The sequence below is a fragment of the Thermobia domestica genome, chromosome 3 (genome assembly GCF_964235325.1).
Source record: "Thermobia domestica chromosome 3, izTheDome1.hap1.1, whole genome shotgun sequence".
NCBI lineage: Eukaryota > Metazoa > Arthropoda > Insecta > Zygentoma > Lepismatidae > Thermobia > Thermobia domestica.
In genome coordinates this window covers 262,070,882-262,088,124 of record NC_137456.1, presented here as the reverse complement: position 1 = coordinate 262,088,124, position 17,243 = coordinate 262,070,882, and the positions used below count along the sequence as shown (strand labels likewise).

At 36.3% G+C, this 17,243-nt stretch overlaps 1 long non-coding RNA gene across 1 annotated transcript in view; it reads left to right on the top strand.

Annotated features, from left to right (window-relative positions):
• LOC145681629 (uncharacterized) overlaps window positions 1-17,243 on the top strand; it is a 34,798-nt gene that overhangs the window by 14,322 nt on the left and 3,233 nt on the right. The window contains exon 2 of the long non-coding RNA XR_014130842.1: window positions 4,770-4,853. This is a non-coding gene — a long non-coding RNA (uncharacterized LOC145681629). The remainder of the gene's footprint in view (window positions 1-4,769; window positions 4,854-17,243) is intronic.

Below are 17,243 nucleotides of genomic sequence, written 5' to 3'. Positions count from 1 at the left end.
CAGAGTTTATATTGTACGAACCTAACTAACTATACTCTTAACGAATTTTTTCATCTTCTTTGGAAATTTAAGGGGTGCATTAAAATTTTGTTTTGTTCGCGTGGAAATTGTTGTGAAAAGTAAGATTGGTGATGATAAAATTGGAAAAAATGAAAATGAAATCTTTGAGTTTTACGTGCCACGGCTATGCCGGTTAGGCTAAAGGAGACGGTGATGGTGAGTGATGAATGAAATGGTGAAATGAAGAAAGTGGGAGGAAACGGGAGAACCCCGAGAAAACCCACGCACACGGTGTTTGTCCACCACAAAGTTCACTTGGCGGGGGATGGGATCGAACCCGGGACCCCAAGCACCAGAGGTGGACGCTCTACCACTGAGCCACCATGATAAAACTGGAATTAAGAACTAAAATTAAGACTAAATTTTAAACCTTTTTATTTTTAATTTTTTAAAATCACCACTTACAATGTGTGCTTCAGTCTTTTTCCTCCCCGTGCGGGAAGGGGAGTTCTGTCGTTCTAGTTTGTTTCTTTCTGTTGTACAATTAATTTTAGTTTGTCCTGCATGAAGCAATAGTCACTGTATTGTGGGATCTGGATATTCCTTAGTTATAAGTTGGATTAATAATATTTGGCAAGTGGTCTTTAGAATGAAAGAATTAAACATGAAGTCTATTATCAACAGGTACAGTGCTTCTCGCAGTGGTCTCAACAGGAGAAAATATTCTGATTCAAAGTATAGTTTTTTTTTCGTTGCGCAAATACAATTTAAGTTACGGTTGGATAGCCTGGAGTACCTTCAGTACCCAGGAGAGTATGCAACCTAGGCCAAATTTTGAAGAAAGGAAAAAAGCGAATTAACCGTTACACATTTTTGGCTAACCAGCCTTCGTCTGAGTACTGCTCGGGAAGTAATGTTTAATATTAACAATGGAGAATTTAAACATTAAGCAGGTGATGTGGAGAGTGAAGTGGAGAAATGGGGGACGAGTTTTGTTTTCCGGTGCTGGGACTGGAGGCCTGACTGGAAATATTTCATGAGTGTTTATATATATACATTGTGTTTTTCAAGTGAAAGTTTCAATGTCTTTTAGTTTTTTTTATAATAACTGTTTTTACAAAGCGATTCTGAAATGGCGTCTCGTGGAAGTGGCTCCGATAGAGATAGCGTTTGATCGGGTTCTCAGCAAAAAGAATATGCATGCTGTACTAATGCGCATCAAGTTTTCAGTAATGAAGGAGTAGAGAAAGTGAAGGCCGTGATGTGCGAGAGTTGCCTTCGCTGGTTTCGTTTTGATTGTGTAGTATGAAGGATACTTCTAGCATGTTTGCAAGTTCTGATTCATATTGTTGGGTATGTGCAGGGTACGAGGCAGTTAAACCACCTCAGCCTAATAATGGCAATGATGAGGATCCCGAAAAGGGGAACAAGGAGTTTACTGTTGAGAATGGTATTCCTGATAATGCACCTTCGCGACTTCGTCGCCTGTCCTACGAGACAATGGTACTGTGTCGTCTGTCCATGTTAATGATGGAAAAGATGTTCAAAACATAGATAAAATTAGTCATGAGGTAGTTAGTAGTAAAAAGGAGGTGAGTAAAGTAAACCAGAAAATAGACAAATGGTTCGAGAAATTTGGGACTCAAATTACTTAGGTGCAGTCTAAAGTTGAACGAACTGCTATAACGGTGAAGCAATTATCCTCTAAGTTGGAGCAAGTAAAAATACAAGCTCATGAGGAATTGCAAGTAGCAAGCCAGAAATTAATAGATAATATAGTATAGTACAGTATAGGATAGGATAGTTAGTACGAAGGTCGAGAGTAATGAATCCCGAATTGAAACACTTGAGCGTAACATGAAGCGAACCTTAAGCAGGCACGGATCTTAGGATACGTGTTTACAACAATTACCTGAGAGGATAGAAATGCAGAATATTGCTTTACAAGAATTTAAAAGTAAGCTGTTGGGAGTTGAAATCGAATTCCAAAACAAATGAAAGATTAGGAAAGTATCAACGTGAAATGGGAACTGATGTGACGGTATTGAAACATCAATTAGAAAAGTTAGAATTAGCCTTAAATGAAGATAGTAAAAGTGACAGATCTGTAGATCACGAAGTTGCCAGGAAAAGAGCACATGTGAACTTTGAAACCGGGCTTCCTAAAACAAGACACCGAAGTAGAAACATACCAACTAATAATCCTTTTGTATTCCATCTGAATGACAATCATACTCTAGTGTCAACTCCTCCTTTGTCAAGTAATAGTGATAATTATCTTTATATGGCAGGTAATTGGCAAAACAAGACTTATAAGACGACTAACTTAGGAAATTTTTTAGGGTCTTCCTTTATGATGACATCCCCGAATTTGGAATCCCAATGGCAATGGCAAGGCCCAAAACCTGATAGTCAACCAGTAGCTTCCTACCCGTTTTTCTTTTGTTCTAATAGTGGTTTTCAAAATTCCCCTATTATAAAATTTAAAGACCTTAAAGAGTTTCCGGTCTTTAGTGGAAAGGTGACTGCAGGTGGAGGCCGATCTTTCTTGCGAAATTTACAACGATATTTGGATATGTATAGGTTGTCTGATGCTGATAAACGTTTAATAGTATCGAAGTGTTTGATGCGGGTGGCAAAAGCGTTGCTGCAATGATACGCGATATTAAAAGTTACGAAGATTTTGTGAAACTTTTTAAGAAACAGTATTATTCTACCAGTATGGAACGCATTCACAAGAAAGCCCTGCAAGCTTTAAGATTCGATAGGTCGAAATTCTCTACACAGCTTGAGTTTGCTTGGCACATAGTCGATGTTTATTTCAATATAACTGAAGTGCCAGACCAGTCCGAATTCATAGATGTTTTACTTGGTTGCTTGCCGGCTGAGGATTCGCGGTGTTCATGGTAAGCCCGTGTTCAGACATCGATTAATTGATGGCTAAGATAGCAGCACTGTCGGGTCACGCAAACGCGCATGCGCGTGACTTAAGGCCTCCAGCGAGAAGGTTTCCAGGCTAGTTCTTAAAAATAAAATTCAACAAGTAGAGAATGGGAGTCAAACCGATTTTCTTAGTTACTTCGATAGCCAACGTCCCAACCGAGATAATTCAGGATACGGTAGTGATAATAGAAATAATCGGAATGGTCAAGGTGCATAAAACAATCAAGGCTTTGGGTCGTATCGAGGAAGAAATCGCAACTTCCGACGAAGGTGGCGTGGTAGTCGAAATGGAAATTCGAACTATAGGCATGAGTCATCAGAAAACACTTCCGATCAAAGTAACGAAAGAAATGGTGATAACTCAATCTTTAAAAAATAATTCGGGAAACAAACGGAAATAGTGCAACCCCAGATAGACGGGCTCCGGCCCCGAAAAACTACAAGTTCAGTCACTTTTGAAAATGTGCGTTAAGGATGAAGACCATTACAATTGATCAGACGTTAGAAACTATTCGTAAAATTTTAATACCGTTGGAAAGTAATGAATTTTCTCAGACTTTTGATGTTAACCAACATTCAGTTTGCTTTAATGTAAATTGTGTAGTAGAAGACGAAATATTAGAACCAGTTATTGAACATTATTTTTAATCGTCACCGGTAGTAAGTGGTGATATAGAGGGTGTCACGTTAAATTGTACAATTTATAGCTGCTCTGAATTGAACCTGGTGGACTGGGAGATATGGAGATAAGTTTCATTTACTGCAAAATGTGTCTTTCCAAGTCGGTATTCTTTTTTTAAATTTCCCAACAGATAAAGTCTCACAAACTAGAAATAAATGACTCAAAATATCGGGTTAATAGTGTTCAAAAGGGACCGTCATTGCTTGTGAGGCATACACGGGATATAGTAATTGATCAGTGTTCAACACTTTTGGAACCCAGTTTGAGGCAATAATTTCATGCTTAACTCTCTATCATCAACTTCCCACGTATCTAACTACTATATCTTCGATTTTGTTAGGTCAATTTGCCAATTACAGAATATCCTTTCGGTATAATTTCAACATTCTTAACGTTTCCTGGAGCTCTGTTTCTCTTCTCCCAGGTTAGAAGTGTGATTTATGAAAGATTTATTTTCTGCTCTTCTACTACGTAATGTATTAATTTCAATTTGGGATTTATCGCCATACAAAAACACACTCGATCAATTATTTTTTTCTGTAGACTGACTTCAATATTTTGTTGAGCTTTGATTTGCTCAACCTGTAACACTAGTAATAGTATTTACAGTAAGATTCAATTTGTAAGTGAAATACTCATAATAATGGATCTATTACATAGAAAATGTTTGTACTATCTCTCCCCTTTCAACCCAAATCATGGTAAAAGTCTCACAGTCCAAGTCGTAAATTAAGGGCTATCATTGATTTTCCTTTTTTAACTGGAAACAATGTCATTCAGAGTTGCCATAAGGTTCATAGAGTATATTATATGAGATATACAGAGTGGCCCCGTACTGATCGATCCTAACTTTTATATCATTTATTTATTGTTACCCATATAGTTATTGACTTAGTTTTTTTCCTTATCTGTTCTTAATGAGTTTATTTGCATTAATGAGTTTGTTCCGAGATTAAGGTTTAAGTGAAAATAAATTAATTTAATAAATTGATATATCATACTTGATCGATGCTCGTTTGTATACCTACATGTGGGCTGCTCTGTATTATTCATAGCTTAAAGTAGGGAGTTTTAGAAATATTAGTGTACAATATTTTCTTAATTTCTAACCACTTGTTTAACCTAATGGTATTTTGATTCTCAGAGTTGCAAGATGACAACAAGGTGAAGAGGATGTGTGAATGTGCCATTTCAGTGTACAGCCACAGCAACAAGCATTATTCGAAATGTAAGTTCGGTTGTTATTTTATTTTCATGCTAAAAGTATTTTATTACATATATTAACGATGCAGGTTATATACTTAATTTTAGTTATAAAGAAACAGTAATTGTACATAATTGAATGTTCTTGAAGAGCTAAAAATTACGATGATACAGAACTGAAGATCAGACATGACAATAAATTTATAAATTTCATAGAGAAACTATTTGACCAATCGTAAACCTGAAACAGCCAAAAATCGGGATGTAGGAACTGTTTTTAAAATTGTGATGAAGTTCTCAGGAACAAATTAAATCCGAGTACGCCTACTAATCAACACACACACACACACACACACACACACACACACACACACACACACACACACACACACATACATACATACATATATATATATATATATATATATATATATATATATATATATATATAATTAAAATATTAAAAAATATATATGGGCATTGTCTCATTTGTAACAGGCTTTTTCATTTTACTCATGAAAGGGAAAATTAGTCAAACATGGAGGAAGAAAATACCTTCTGGTAAGCTATTTGAGAATAAAACATAATGCACCTAAAATTACTCATACAATAAAGCCTGGAACGTTTTTCTATATATTAAAGGTCGGGTAGAGTGGGGGTTCTAGGTCGAAAATCAAGAACTTCTTTACTTATTCTTTTATTTCATCCTGTAACCCCTTGAAATAATGTACTGTCCGTATTTTAATATTTTGTAAATATTCGAATGTGCGATTTCATTGGACCATATAAAATAAGTTTTTCCGTTGTTCTCTACTGAGAAAGGACAATTTCAAAATTGCCTTAAAGAGTAAGCGGTACTAAAGAATAAATTAAACAATATAATGTTTATTTTCTTATAGCTCTGTACAAAACGTAGCAACCAGAATTTTGAAACGACTACTCTTGTATAATCTGGATTACGGTTTCATGTTCTTGCGGATGGTTAAATCCTATAGGCAAAAGGTATTAAGAATTATTTGGAAAATGGCACATATTCCCTTCAGGATATACTGCTGACGCTGGTGCGAAATTAACGAATCAGAGATGCGCAATAAGTTGTTTGGCGAATCAATATTGTAAGATATTCTGGAAAACTTAGTCGCCCAGTCCTGCTTCTGTCATCAGAATTATTTAGTACAAGCGTCCACTGCTTCCTCAAAGAGCTGTGCAGTAAGCAATACCGCAACTAATTTCAAAAATAATATTTTCCGATGAGTATGTTTCATACAGTCTTAATCAAACAGTGTAACATTTTTCTTTATTTGTAGAAAATAATTTGTCTTCGTACTAACTTAGATTTTCTAGGCATCACCTCAAATAAAATTTACAACAACTATGATATACATATTACATATTATTTGTATTTTTAAGTTGTTTTCGGTATGTCAACTAATAACGACATTTTCTCTTCCATACAAATACGTCAAATAATAACGAAATTTTCTCTTCCATATGATTTCCGCTTTATATATCTGGGGCTTCTATGCTTCTCTAACTGTCTAGAATTAGATAAAATCTTAGTTTAATGCCTGAAATACATAGCAACGCATTATATGTAAACTGTTTGTAGCCACATTAAACACTTGTGCATCAGCCATATTTAGCAGATACGTATATTTGACCTCGAAAGTACTATTTGATACCTCTACATCTGTGGGGTTCAAGATTTTAATGTACTTATCAATATAGTTGATTTCATATCTCTGTAATAACGATATCATGAAGAAATCTAATCTTGCTCACTCTTTTAAACACAGGAATGTATTCTTTATTTATAGTTAGTCTCATTACCAGATAGAAACTTAAAAAGTAGCATCATGTCAGTATTTTTCTGATATCTCTTATATTATTGCCCTCGAGAATAAACACATATTGATTTCCAAGTCACTTTTAACTACTTTCGAAATGCTCAAAAATTTTGTCCAGATATTTGCAAAGATGAGATTTTGTGCGAACAAATAGATCTCGCAATTTTGTTCTTGCGCGTGTATCTGAGATAGAAAATTATTTTAAAACCATATAGCACCTCGCTTAATTTTCTGTTGCTGTAGTAGCAATGATTAACACGGATGAAATTTTGAGTTGGAATATTTTGTATTCTTCTTGAAATAAACAATTTCCCATAAAAGATGGTAAATCTTGAGTAACAGTTTATGGTTATTCTTTAACCGCCCATTGACTCAACTGCTGCTTCTGGGCTTTAACACATTGAGAGCCAAAGAAAATTCTGCTGATATCCTTTCCCGGGTCAAGATGTACTTTCAAAGATAACACGTTCAGGGCGTGTATATCGGAATTGATACACACTGATTTTCCTTCCTGGGCTTCGTGTATCATGTTCGGTACACTATAAAGACATTTTTATAGCCTCCTTTATAGAAACACATACACACTTGCGTTTGTGTAATGTGTTGTGTGCAACTAGTACGGTCCTCGAGAGTATTTGGCATTAATGGGTTCGGCCTGTATGGGATTTTGGTCGTAAGTACAGTTGAATAAAATAATTGGTTATAAAAGTTCTATTTTTTTCCATTATAAAACGAAATACAATAGGTTTCCTTTTACTACTAGTATCAGCAGTGTTAGAAAACTTGATGTTAGTAATACTATTGTTATTATGGGTTAAAAATACAACTTCCTTTGTTTTAGAAGTTCAAGCATTCCATGAAACAGTATTTTAGTGTTACCGTATTTTGAAATTTGCTCTGCTAGGATTCCAGTAAAATTGCGCTAATAGAACATGACTGGTACAGACTGAAATGATTGTTTTCGATTGCCTCATAGATGACACTCTTATCTCTTGGGTAATGAAGGATTGATCCCTTTGGTATATGCTAATCATGTTCCACAAGCATAATTTACCAGCATTTCATCGACCTGCATTGGTATAATAGTTTCATAGACTCATATTTTTTTAAATGGTGTCTGCACATTCTCATGGGTTATCTCTTTTATTTTGTGAAGTCTGTTTCCTTGGGTATCTTCATTGTTAGCGAAGGTGAAAATTTCAGCAGGAGCGTGATCTTATTTCTGGACATGGCCGATCTTGGTAATGGCAGACCGTAAAGTTAACTCCGCTCCAATATTTTCCACGTTTTTGAGATTACACTAGTCCCATCTAACCAAGAAATATATCGAATTCACTCATTTCTGTTATATCCGTAGGTCTCCAATCGTGTATCCTTGCTTTAGGAGGAACATCATTCCTCTTTTCTCGAATTGTTGCATGGCATACAAGTTAGTTTGACCAACCATTATCTTGAGTATTTTGCAAATCGATGAACAACTCATAGTAATCTATCGGATCAGAAAGAGCTAAAGTACCACTAGTAGCAGGGTCAATACCATTGTTTCCAGTAAATGTAAGAATAGGGAGATTATCACTAGGGTCAGCCCACGAAATATTCTTCAAATTTGTTTGTAAGAGATTCGTGTCTGGTGCACTATCTTCTTGTGAAGATGGTGGATTAATAATATTCACACTTTGAAATATTGACATCGTGACTCGAAGACACAAGTTTACTGGAATAAACAAATATCGCGAGCGTTACCAAATATGATAAAACGTTACGCGAATTAATTCATAAAACCTTAATTTAACAGTTATGGTCCTCGTCTACGGTTTATGTATTATAAAGTATTCTGCCTTTTGGCAGGTATTGGAACTAGTGAGGATTTTTCTTCTTTTTCTTATTTCTTTTCTTCTCAATTTTCAGTTTGGACCTGGAAATTCTTCTTCCATGTTTCTCGATTTTCAACTTCCTCTTTCTCGATTTTTAACTTCTTCTTTTCCAATATTTTCTTCTATTTTTCAAATCATGGATAACTTGCGTTCTTCTTCTTCCTATGCCTCGCTTTCCTTCCATCTTTTTTTCTATGGTGGCAAGAATTTTTTCGCAAGATGTGCCCAATCTAATTGCCTTTTCAACGAACGATGGGGGCTAAAAGCGTCCTCTTCTCTCCTACCTGCTTTAAAACCTTTTTCTGTCCATTTTATCTTAACCAACTTCCTCCAACACCACATTTCAAAGAGCTCTAAATATTTCTTCTATACTCCCGTAATGTCCAAGTCTCTCAACTATAAAGTCCAATGCTCCAAATAATTTTTGTGCATACAAAATTTAACAACAATTGAAATCTATAAACTTTTGAGACAAGAAGTAACTGTCAATAGACACAACAGTAGAGTACATTACGACTTCTACGAATATTAGAGAAATTGCACGAATGATACCTCGCTGGAATCTGTGATCTATAAGTTTTAGAACCGTGTAAGAATCATGAGTCTGTTAGAGTATGGGGGTCACTAAGCCCATCAAGGTCTGCAGCAGAAGGTATACTCCAATGGAAAAAATAACTAATAGAAAAATTGTAACTTAGGCGTCATTACAGGATTTAATATATAAAACATTAATTAATCAAAATATGATGTGAAACTAACACTTGTGTACTTATACTATTATACTTTCAAATTATTCTATTCATAAACGTTGGAAGTCTTATAGAACAGCTATGTTCGTCCGTCTGTCTGTCGACACACATGAGAGCATCAAGTGTAAGAGACATCGAGTTGCAGTGTTTTGGAATCAATTCAGCATCCCAAGGAGAGGTTCTCTCAGTTGCGTTAACTATCTTTTCAAACGGGAAATAGTACAAATCTGGTACAATAGTACTTCTTGTTTTAATGTTCATCGCCATAGAACTGGAACGGTAACAAATATTTCTTCTTTGTAAATGATTCATGTCTTAAGTTTATGTACCATGGCTATTGCGAATATTCTAACAAAATTTGAAGTAAATAAAATTAACTACTTGTAGTATCAATACTGTATTCGTCAGAGCGAGAACAGTAAGAAATATTGCTATATAATTTTCTGCAATTCATTGGACGTCTTAGAAACGTACTATCTTCTCAATTAACTCTCTATTCCAACCGAAAGTATTTCAAAATAGTTATTTCTTGTTTCAATACTTACCGCACAAAACAAAAACGACAATATATAGCGGTAAGTATTCCCAACAATCGATTCAGTGTATCAAGTAATGGGGCGTTTACACTTGGTCGATTTAGTCGCACGGCTAAATCGACTCGCTGCATTTATGACTAAATCGAAGCAACTAGGCCGAATCAGATTGATGGATGTGTTCAATTGTTTCAGCCGAAATTGAATGCTGCTTGTCGACTCGCTCTCCTCTGGTCGATTCGAAATCGACTGGCAATTTTAAAGATGTCCAAGCAAAAAGTAGTTGGTACAATTTGCGGTGTTATAGCAGAAGAATTAAGGGATGAAATTAAATAGCATTGACAAGAAAAAAGAAAAGAAAATGGTGTTGGATAAGGGAATTTATATTAAGGAACTAGTATTTAAAAGCATAGTATACGTGTACTTTGATGAAGAATTATCAGTAGAGAATCTTTGTGTAGGTTTAAGCACTTGTCATGGCTCCACAGTAATAACTCTAAACTTGTAAACATAAATATACTTTCCTGTATTATAGAGAAAGACTCCGCTGGTGGTATATTACACAGTCGTCTTTCATATGGAGTCACTCATCATAACCGCAGTATACCACTTGTTAACATAAAATACGGCTTACCTTCATTTTGCAAAAATGTTCCACCAGTGGAAATCAATATCATATTAAGTTACTTTCATTTATAGCCAACTCTTTTTTACCATAAAATTGAAATTTTTATGACGGTCTATTATAAACTTGCACTATAATATGTATTAAAAATCATTAAAAAATGTCAATTTTACGAGATAATGTTAACTAAAAATCATATCATTTTTTCAAGTTCTTTAGTGGGATAGTCATTAGTAAGTGGAAACCGTGCAGTCCCAGTTTAGGTACACATACTTAGAATCATAATGTAACCATTACCTATATTATCCAGGTATCCATTATAATGAGGAAGACTATGTGACATAGCCGAAACTATAACACAAACATATAATTTTAAAATATATACTGTATATTGTTTTGGTCAGTTGGAGTTTTATTAGTAATGTATCCATGTCTTCCAACGGCAGTTTCACTCTTGCAGAAGGGCGGACTTGCATTACTAGATGCATACTTACTTTAAAAAGGCTTAGCTCCTATCGGTACAAGTAATGCAAGTAATGTGTCATAAAAGCTAACAGTAAAGAGCTACAAAAAGCACTAACCAACTTGTGTTAGGTAGCTACTAAAAGCGAGAATTTAGATTTAGGATTTAGATTTCTGGGCTTTCGGCATCAAAGAGCATGTTAGCCCGTCACGTTTTTGAGGGATGACGTCCCTCGGCAAGCACACTGAAAGGGTAGAAAGAAAGAATTGAGGAAGGAAAGAAGAGGCCTAGGATCTATGTTAGGTACCACCCCGGCGTTTGCCTAGTGTGAATAAAGAAACCTCATTCAGGATGGTTCGCATTAAAAAGCTTTTATAGTTTTTCGACAGAGTGTCCCCAACGGGAATCGAAACCGGGACCGCTCACACTGAAGGTAAAGCAAGAATGGTATTTAAAGCGCGCAGACTAGGAGCAGCAAAACCTTTGCTTAGCGCAAAATAATAGATTATTTTTAACAGGTCAAATCATAACACTTACCACGTTACTAACGGGTGCAGGTTTTGTTTTGGTGCATTCTATTTTGGAAGATTTACAGAGATCAATACTTTACATGAAAAAAAAGAACATGTTTTTAAGTAGCAAATTTCTGCAGGCATGAGAATTAAATACAAAGTAATACACGTATATTTTAGGTTTACAAGTGTAAGGTTACTAGTGTAAAATAATTACAAATGCTTTACGATTGATAAAATAAGTGAGTGCGTATGAAAGATGGCTCTATTAGATGCTATTATCCAGCTGTGGCATATTTCTGCACAGTGTACATGACCTCTATTTTATGTTTACAAGTGCAGCGTTACTAGTATGAAACCATAACAAGTGCTATTGAAACTCGTATCATTGCCAAAATCAACTTTTTTCCACTACCTTCGATTGCGCGCACACCAACCATCGCTGGCGCTCCTGGTCTCTTGGGACCTCCCCCTCCTACAACGCGGACCCACCAGCTTCGTTCTGTCTGACTCCGTTAAATAGTATTTTTCTTTCAATGGCCACCTAGCAAAGTTTGGTTTGCGTTTCTTAACTATAACTTATACGCAAATCGTAAAAGAATTGTAATTTTCAGCAATTACTTCTTGTGGCTCCTTTGGATTTTATCTACGCCAAGTGAGCAATTTTCATGTGCCCAGTGGAAAATTTTCTGGGGATAATAAGAAGGACATTAGTGAAAGATTTATAATTTTTAAACAATTCTTTCTATTGATGCGGCAAAAGTAGACCTGTACATTCTAATGGAGCTTACATAATCTAGCGTAAATAGCGATCGGATTCATGAACCAAGCTATCTTTTGTTTAGGTATATCTTCCATATCTGCACCTGACCATTTCGAAGCATTTTAAAATTTTAAATTTTATTACGTAGAGCAGCAGTTGTGATTTTTAAATTCATTTTATGAATAAATCTAGTGCTGTTCGTCTAGTAGCAGTATTTCTGTAAAGAGTATTTTTCTTTTTTTGGATTCCATAAGCATTCATTTTTCTCATATAATTATAAAAGTAATTTAATGTAAAATACCCGCATGCCGGACACTTTTCCTTTCCCTTGAAAATGTTTTGTAATCAGGTGTTTGCATTAAGCAATCTAGTCGTATTCGCTAGGCAATCTGATCGAATCGACCACAGAAAATTGAACGTGTTTCAATTCAGTTGCCAGTCGATTAGTCGCCTGCGATCAACAAGCGATTAAGTTGAAGTCCCGTTCACACGGTCGATTAAGTTGAAGGTGACGTCAATTCAACTGAATCGAACGCAAATCGACTAAGTGTAAACGCCCCATAACATAACGTCACAATTCACATACTTTAAGAACACTAGAAGTGATTGAACGTTTTTACCATTCCCAGTATTTATTCTTATTTGCATAGAGCAGAAACAATGAATTTTGTCGAGAGGTGGTTATGTGGTTAACGGTTAAGAGGTGAAACTATAAAACATATGGTTTTTGGGTTATGCGTCACACATACGTACTCTCGTGGATTGGAATAATGAGATATCATTCGTCCGATTATATTTCGTTTCCAGTCATCAGACATAAACGTTGACTGTTTTCAGCACCATTGAAATTGTGTTAAAATATGATATTTCTTTATCAGCGGTTACACTCGTGTAACAGGATACCTCTGTCCATACGAAATGAACTGCGATTGCTGACACATTGTTGGGCAGATGTTGCTTGTGTTTTCCAATTACTTTTACGTCAGTCGTTCAATGGTCCTGAAACACAAATTTTAAATATACTGCCATCGGAAAGATCTGATAGAACACCTCTGATATAAAAGGAAATATCTTGTAGGCGGTTAGGTACAGTGATTGTGACTGGTGTTCCGCACCGAGGTGAAAGTTACGGTGCATCTTGAATAATAATAATAATAATAATAATAATAATAATAATAATAATAATAATAATAATAATAATAATAATTTTCTTTTTACATCAATTTAGAGACAAAGTTTGCGTATCATAGTAGCGCTGTATTTACACCTACGTTCTTAATAAATCCATCATTTTGAATCTATACTTTTCTACCAAATTAATGGATACAGGAGGAAACTAAAACTTAAAAGAAAATAATATTGTTTTGTATGACTGTCATTCTCTGAAAACTCCGATGTGATATCAAATGGATTTAAAGAGGTTGTCAATGCTGCCAAGTGGAATATTACGGAATTATGCGACCACAGTTCAGTAACTTCAGGGAGAAAGGAAAGAGGCGAAAATCTGATAGGGATTCGTGTTTCATAAACATACCAAATATGTTGAATTACGTTCAATTATGGCGATTGGGCAAATAAGGGGACGTGCTTAACATCGTCCTGATGTTCCTCAAACTATAAAGATAACGAATGGTTTTGTCGCTTTTATTGGAGGTCTGTGTTCTTTTGGAACTCACATACTTTGTTGAATGCGAATGGAGTTAAGTCAAGTGCAGTTGTTGGTGTGGGAATTTCCAACATAGTGCTTGGCTGGGGCAGTTCAGTTTCACCGCGAACATGCATAAGGACAGAGTGAAGATTGGACCTTCAGAAAGAGACATAATTTTGTGTATGCTATACGAGTTCAAACTGGGGTCAAACACCGCTGCAACGGGACGGAACATATGCCAGTTATTTAGTGAGGTGTCGTCACTACGCAAAGAGTGCAGCGGTGGTTGAACTAGTTTAACGACAGTAAAGAAAAAATCAAATGCGAAACACATGCCGGGAAACCAATACACAAAGTAAAGACAATCAGGCAGCAATTGAGGCGAACAGTGGCCAGACATATGAGGAACTGGGACTACAATTTATTGCGAGTAAAAAGAAATTCGGCAGCACCTCCATCAACTTGGGAAGCACTACAAGTTGAGACGATGGGTCCCACATGATTTCAATCTGGGCCAGAATTCAACGCGCGTGTTCCTTTGCTATGTCGTTTCAGGAAGGAGCCATCTGTAGATAGGGTGTTGACGTGATGAGAAATGAGTCCTGTACGAAGCTCCGCGGGAGTGATGGTTAGCATCCTATAAAGCTGTTCCAAATCAGCCGAAACCAGCACTGTACAAGAAGAAGGTCTTCCTGTTTTTGTCAGACTGTTCGCGGCACCGTGCATCGGGAACTGCTACCAGCTGGTCAGAGCAGCAATACAACTACATACTGTCAGCAGTTGAGCCGTGTTCTAGAAAAACTCATTACTCTGGAGCAAGGACTCGCGAAGGGATCTTCCTGTTACAGAACAATGATAGGCCCCACATGGTTAGGATAACCCGGGGCACTATTCTACGCCTTTCATGGGAAGCGCTATTGCATGCTCAAAACTCATGGACATTGCACCGTACGATAATAATATATTGCATTTCTCCGATAATCATCTTAGAGGACGGCTGTTCAAATCCATAGTAGAGTTGCAGAATGCACTTGATAATTTGTATGCTTCACGGCCCAGCAAGTTGTACCGTGAGGGAAGTCATGGTCTTCCAGAAGGTCGGCAGAAGGTTGTCAATACTAATGAAGACTATTTCTGATCATCCACGTACACCTTAAGCAATATATCTATGTCTAAAACTGGTGGGTGAAAAAACGATAGAACTTCGTTGGTTACTTTTATATACTGCGACAGCTCCAGCTGTGAATTTGGGTATTCCATCATCGTAGAATGTGACGTCGTTCTCTGGGAACAACATTTGGAATATAGAGCTAATGTCGTTCCCTAAAATTTGACATAATTACAGGTAGCGAAGTGATATGTAAGCATCGTCACACAACCCTCAAAAACAGGATATTCATGTGACGATATCATGCACTCATCTCATGATTCATGGTTAAGCGGAGGCACTTCAAAGCATACTGTTTTAGAAAATCGCAACATACAAGCACGCTCCGTGGTTTGAAATGAGGTAAACCAGGCACGTAGCCAAGGGGTGGGTCCGGGGGGTCCAGACCCCCCCCCCTTCGGAACCAGAAATGTAAAAAAATAAGGAAGAATTAAACAAAAAGAAACGAGAAAAACAAGAATCAGCGTTAAAAATATAAAGCTACAGCCAGCGTTTGGTTACTCTTTCTTATGAGGAGCTTTATGTGGAGGAAACTGGGGGGGGGGGAGGAGATCAAGTTGAAAATCGATATTATTGTAACAGAGCATTCCGAATTCCATCTATCTCCATGCTAATCCTATGGACTACAAATGACGATCGATAAACCGGTTCGATCAGATAGACTCTCAGAAGAACTTAAAAAACTCGAAAGATTATATTTTTTAAATACTTTTTGTTACATTCTTTTACTCGAGATTCTTCATAGTTCGTTATTAAAATACTTACTAACATATCCTCATTTTATTGTCTTAAGAAACTAATATGGATGCGTTGCCAGTAAAATAGTTTAGATTGATCGAGCCCTTGGTGTGTAACCAGAGTATTTCATGTCATGCTCCCCCCCCCCCTTCCTCATTACGAAATCCTGTTTAAACGAACCAATATATGTTTCCAGTAAACTAGTTTAGAATGATCGAGCCCCTGGTGTGATAACCGCCGTATTTCGTCACGGACCCCCCCTATTATGAAATCCTGGCTACGTGCCTGGGTAAACCATCATTCATCCGACAATACTTCGTTTCCCAGTCATCAGTAGTAAATATTGAATGTTTATGGTATCGTCATGGTAAAGTATGGCGATCCATTTACAACGGTTTCGCCGCAGCAACCAGGCCAATATATTCATGCCTTGTAACTGAAGACGGACTGTGATTGTGGACACAGACTACGGAAGGTTCAGCCTCAGTTCTCCTTTTAGTTACCTCGATTTATTGGATGTTTCTGAACAACAATCCATGTTAATGCTCCTTGGAACCTCTAACTGACGGTTTACCACTGTTTGTTTTCTGTATGTGATTTGGCCGGCGGCTTCGTAATCTACCTCCTTGAACTGTACCCTCGTGAAATACACAATCAATTTGGTTCTTTTGTTACTATTACACTACATATTCAAGCGACGATCTCCTTCTTAAAATCAGAGAAGTTATTTTAAAATACCACAGGTTGCTCCATTTAGTGGACATCTTTTTCCTTTACTGTTTCTTATGTACAGCAGTTTTTCCCTTATCTATTCCGCCGCCCCTGCCATCACCTAACCGTTATTAACCCAGATATTTGATGTTTGTACCAACCAACTGCGTGTAATGAAATTGATAAGAATATGCATTTACTGTATTGGGTATTTGTATTATATTTAACATAACATTTCATTGTTCTGACATTAATAATAATTATAATAATATTTAGTTTATATATGTAAGTAGCTCGGCCTTTTGTTCCCTCTTCATATACTTAAATAGTTTTGCCAAAAGATGGGAAATACTGATTTATCAGCACTAAAGCAAAATTTTTTCATATTTCAGGATAGATCCGGAAGTATAATTACATTAGATGCCATTATATTTTGTGTGTCGGTGTTGTGCGATCAGAACCGAGTTATCATATTTAACTCGAAATTGCAACTTACATCAGTAGTTAGTTTTAGGTTTGGGAGAAAGGTAATAGAAAATATTTTATTGCATCGTTCAAGTGTTTCTGGAATCACGTAATGATTGTAATTATGACTTTATGACGCAGTACACTATTCACAAGAACAGTCCAATAAATAATTGGTAGAGCTGCTTAGTTCCTATGCAGTAAGACTGATTGTTAGTCGTACTACATTCCACGACATATTTTACTTACAATATATGCGTTATGTATTACCTTACCAAAAGATCTGATAAACAAAATCAAATAAAGTCTGTAGTGTCCT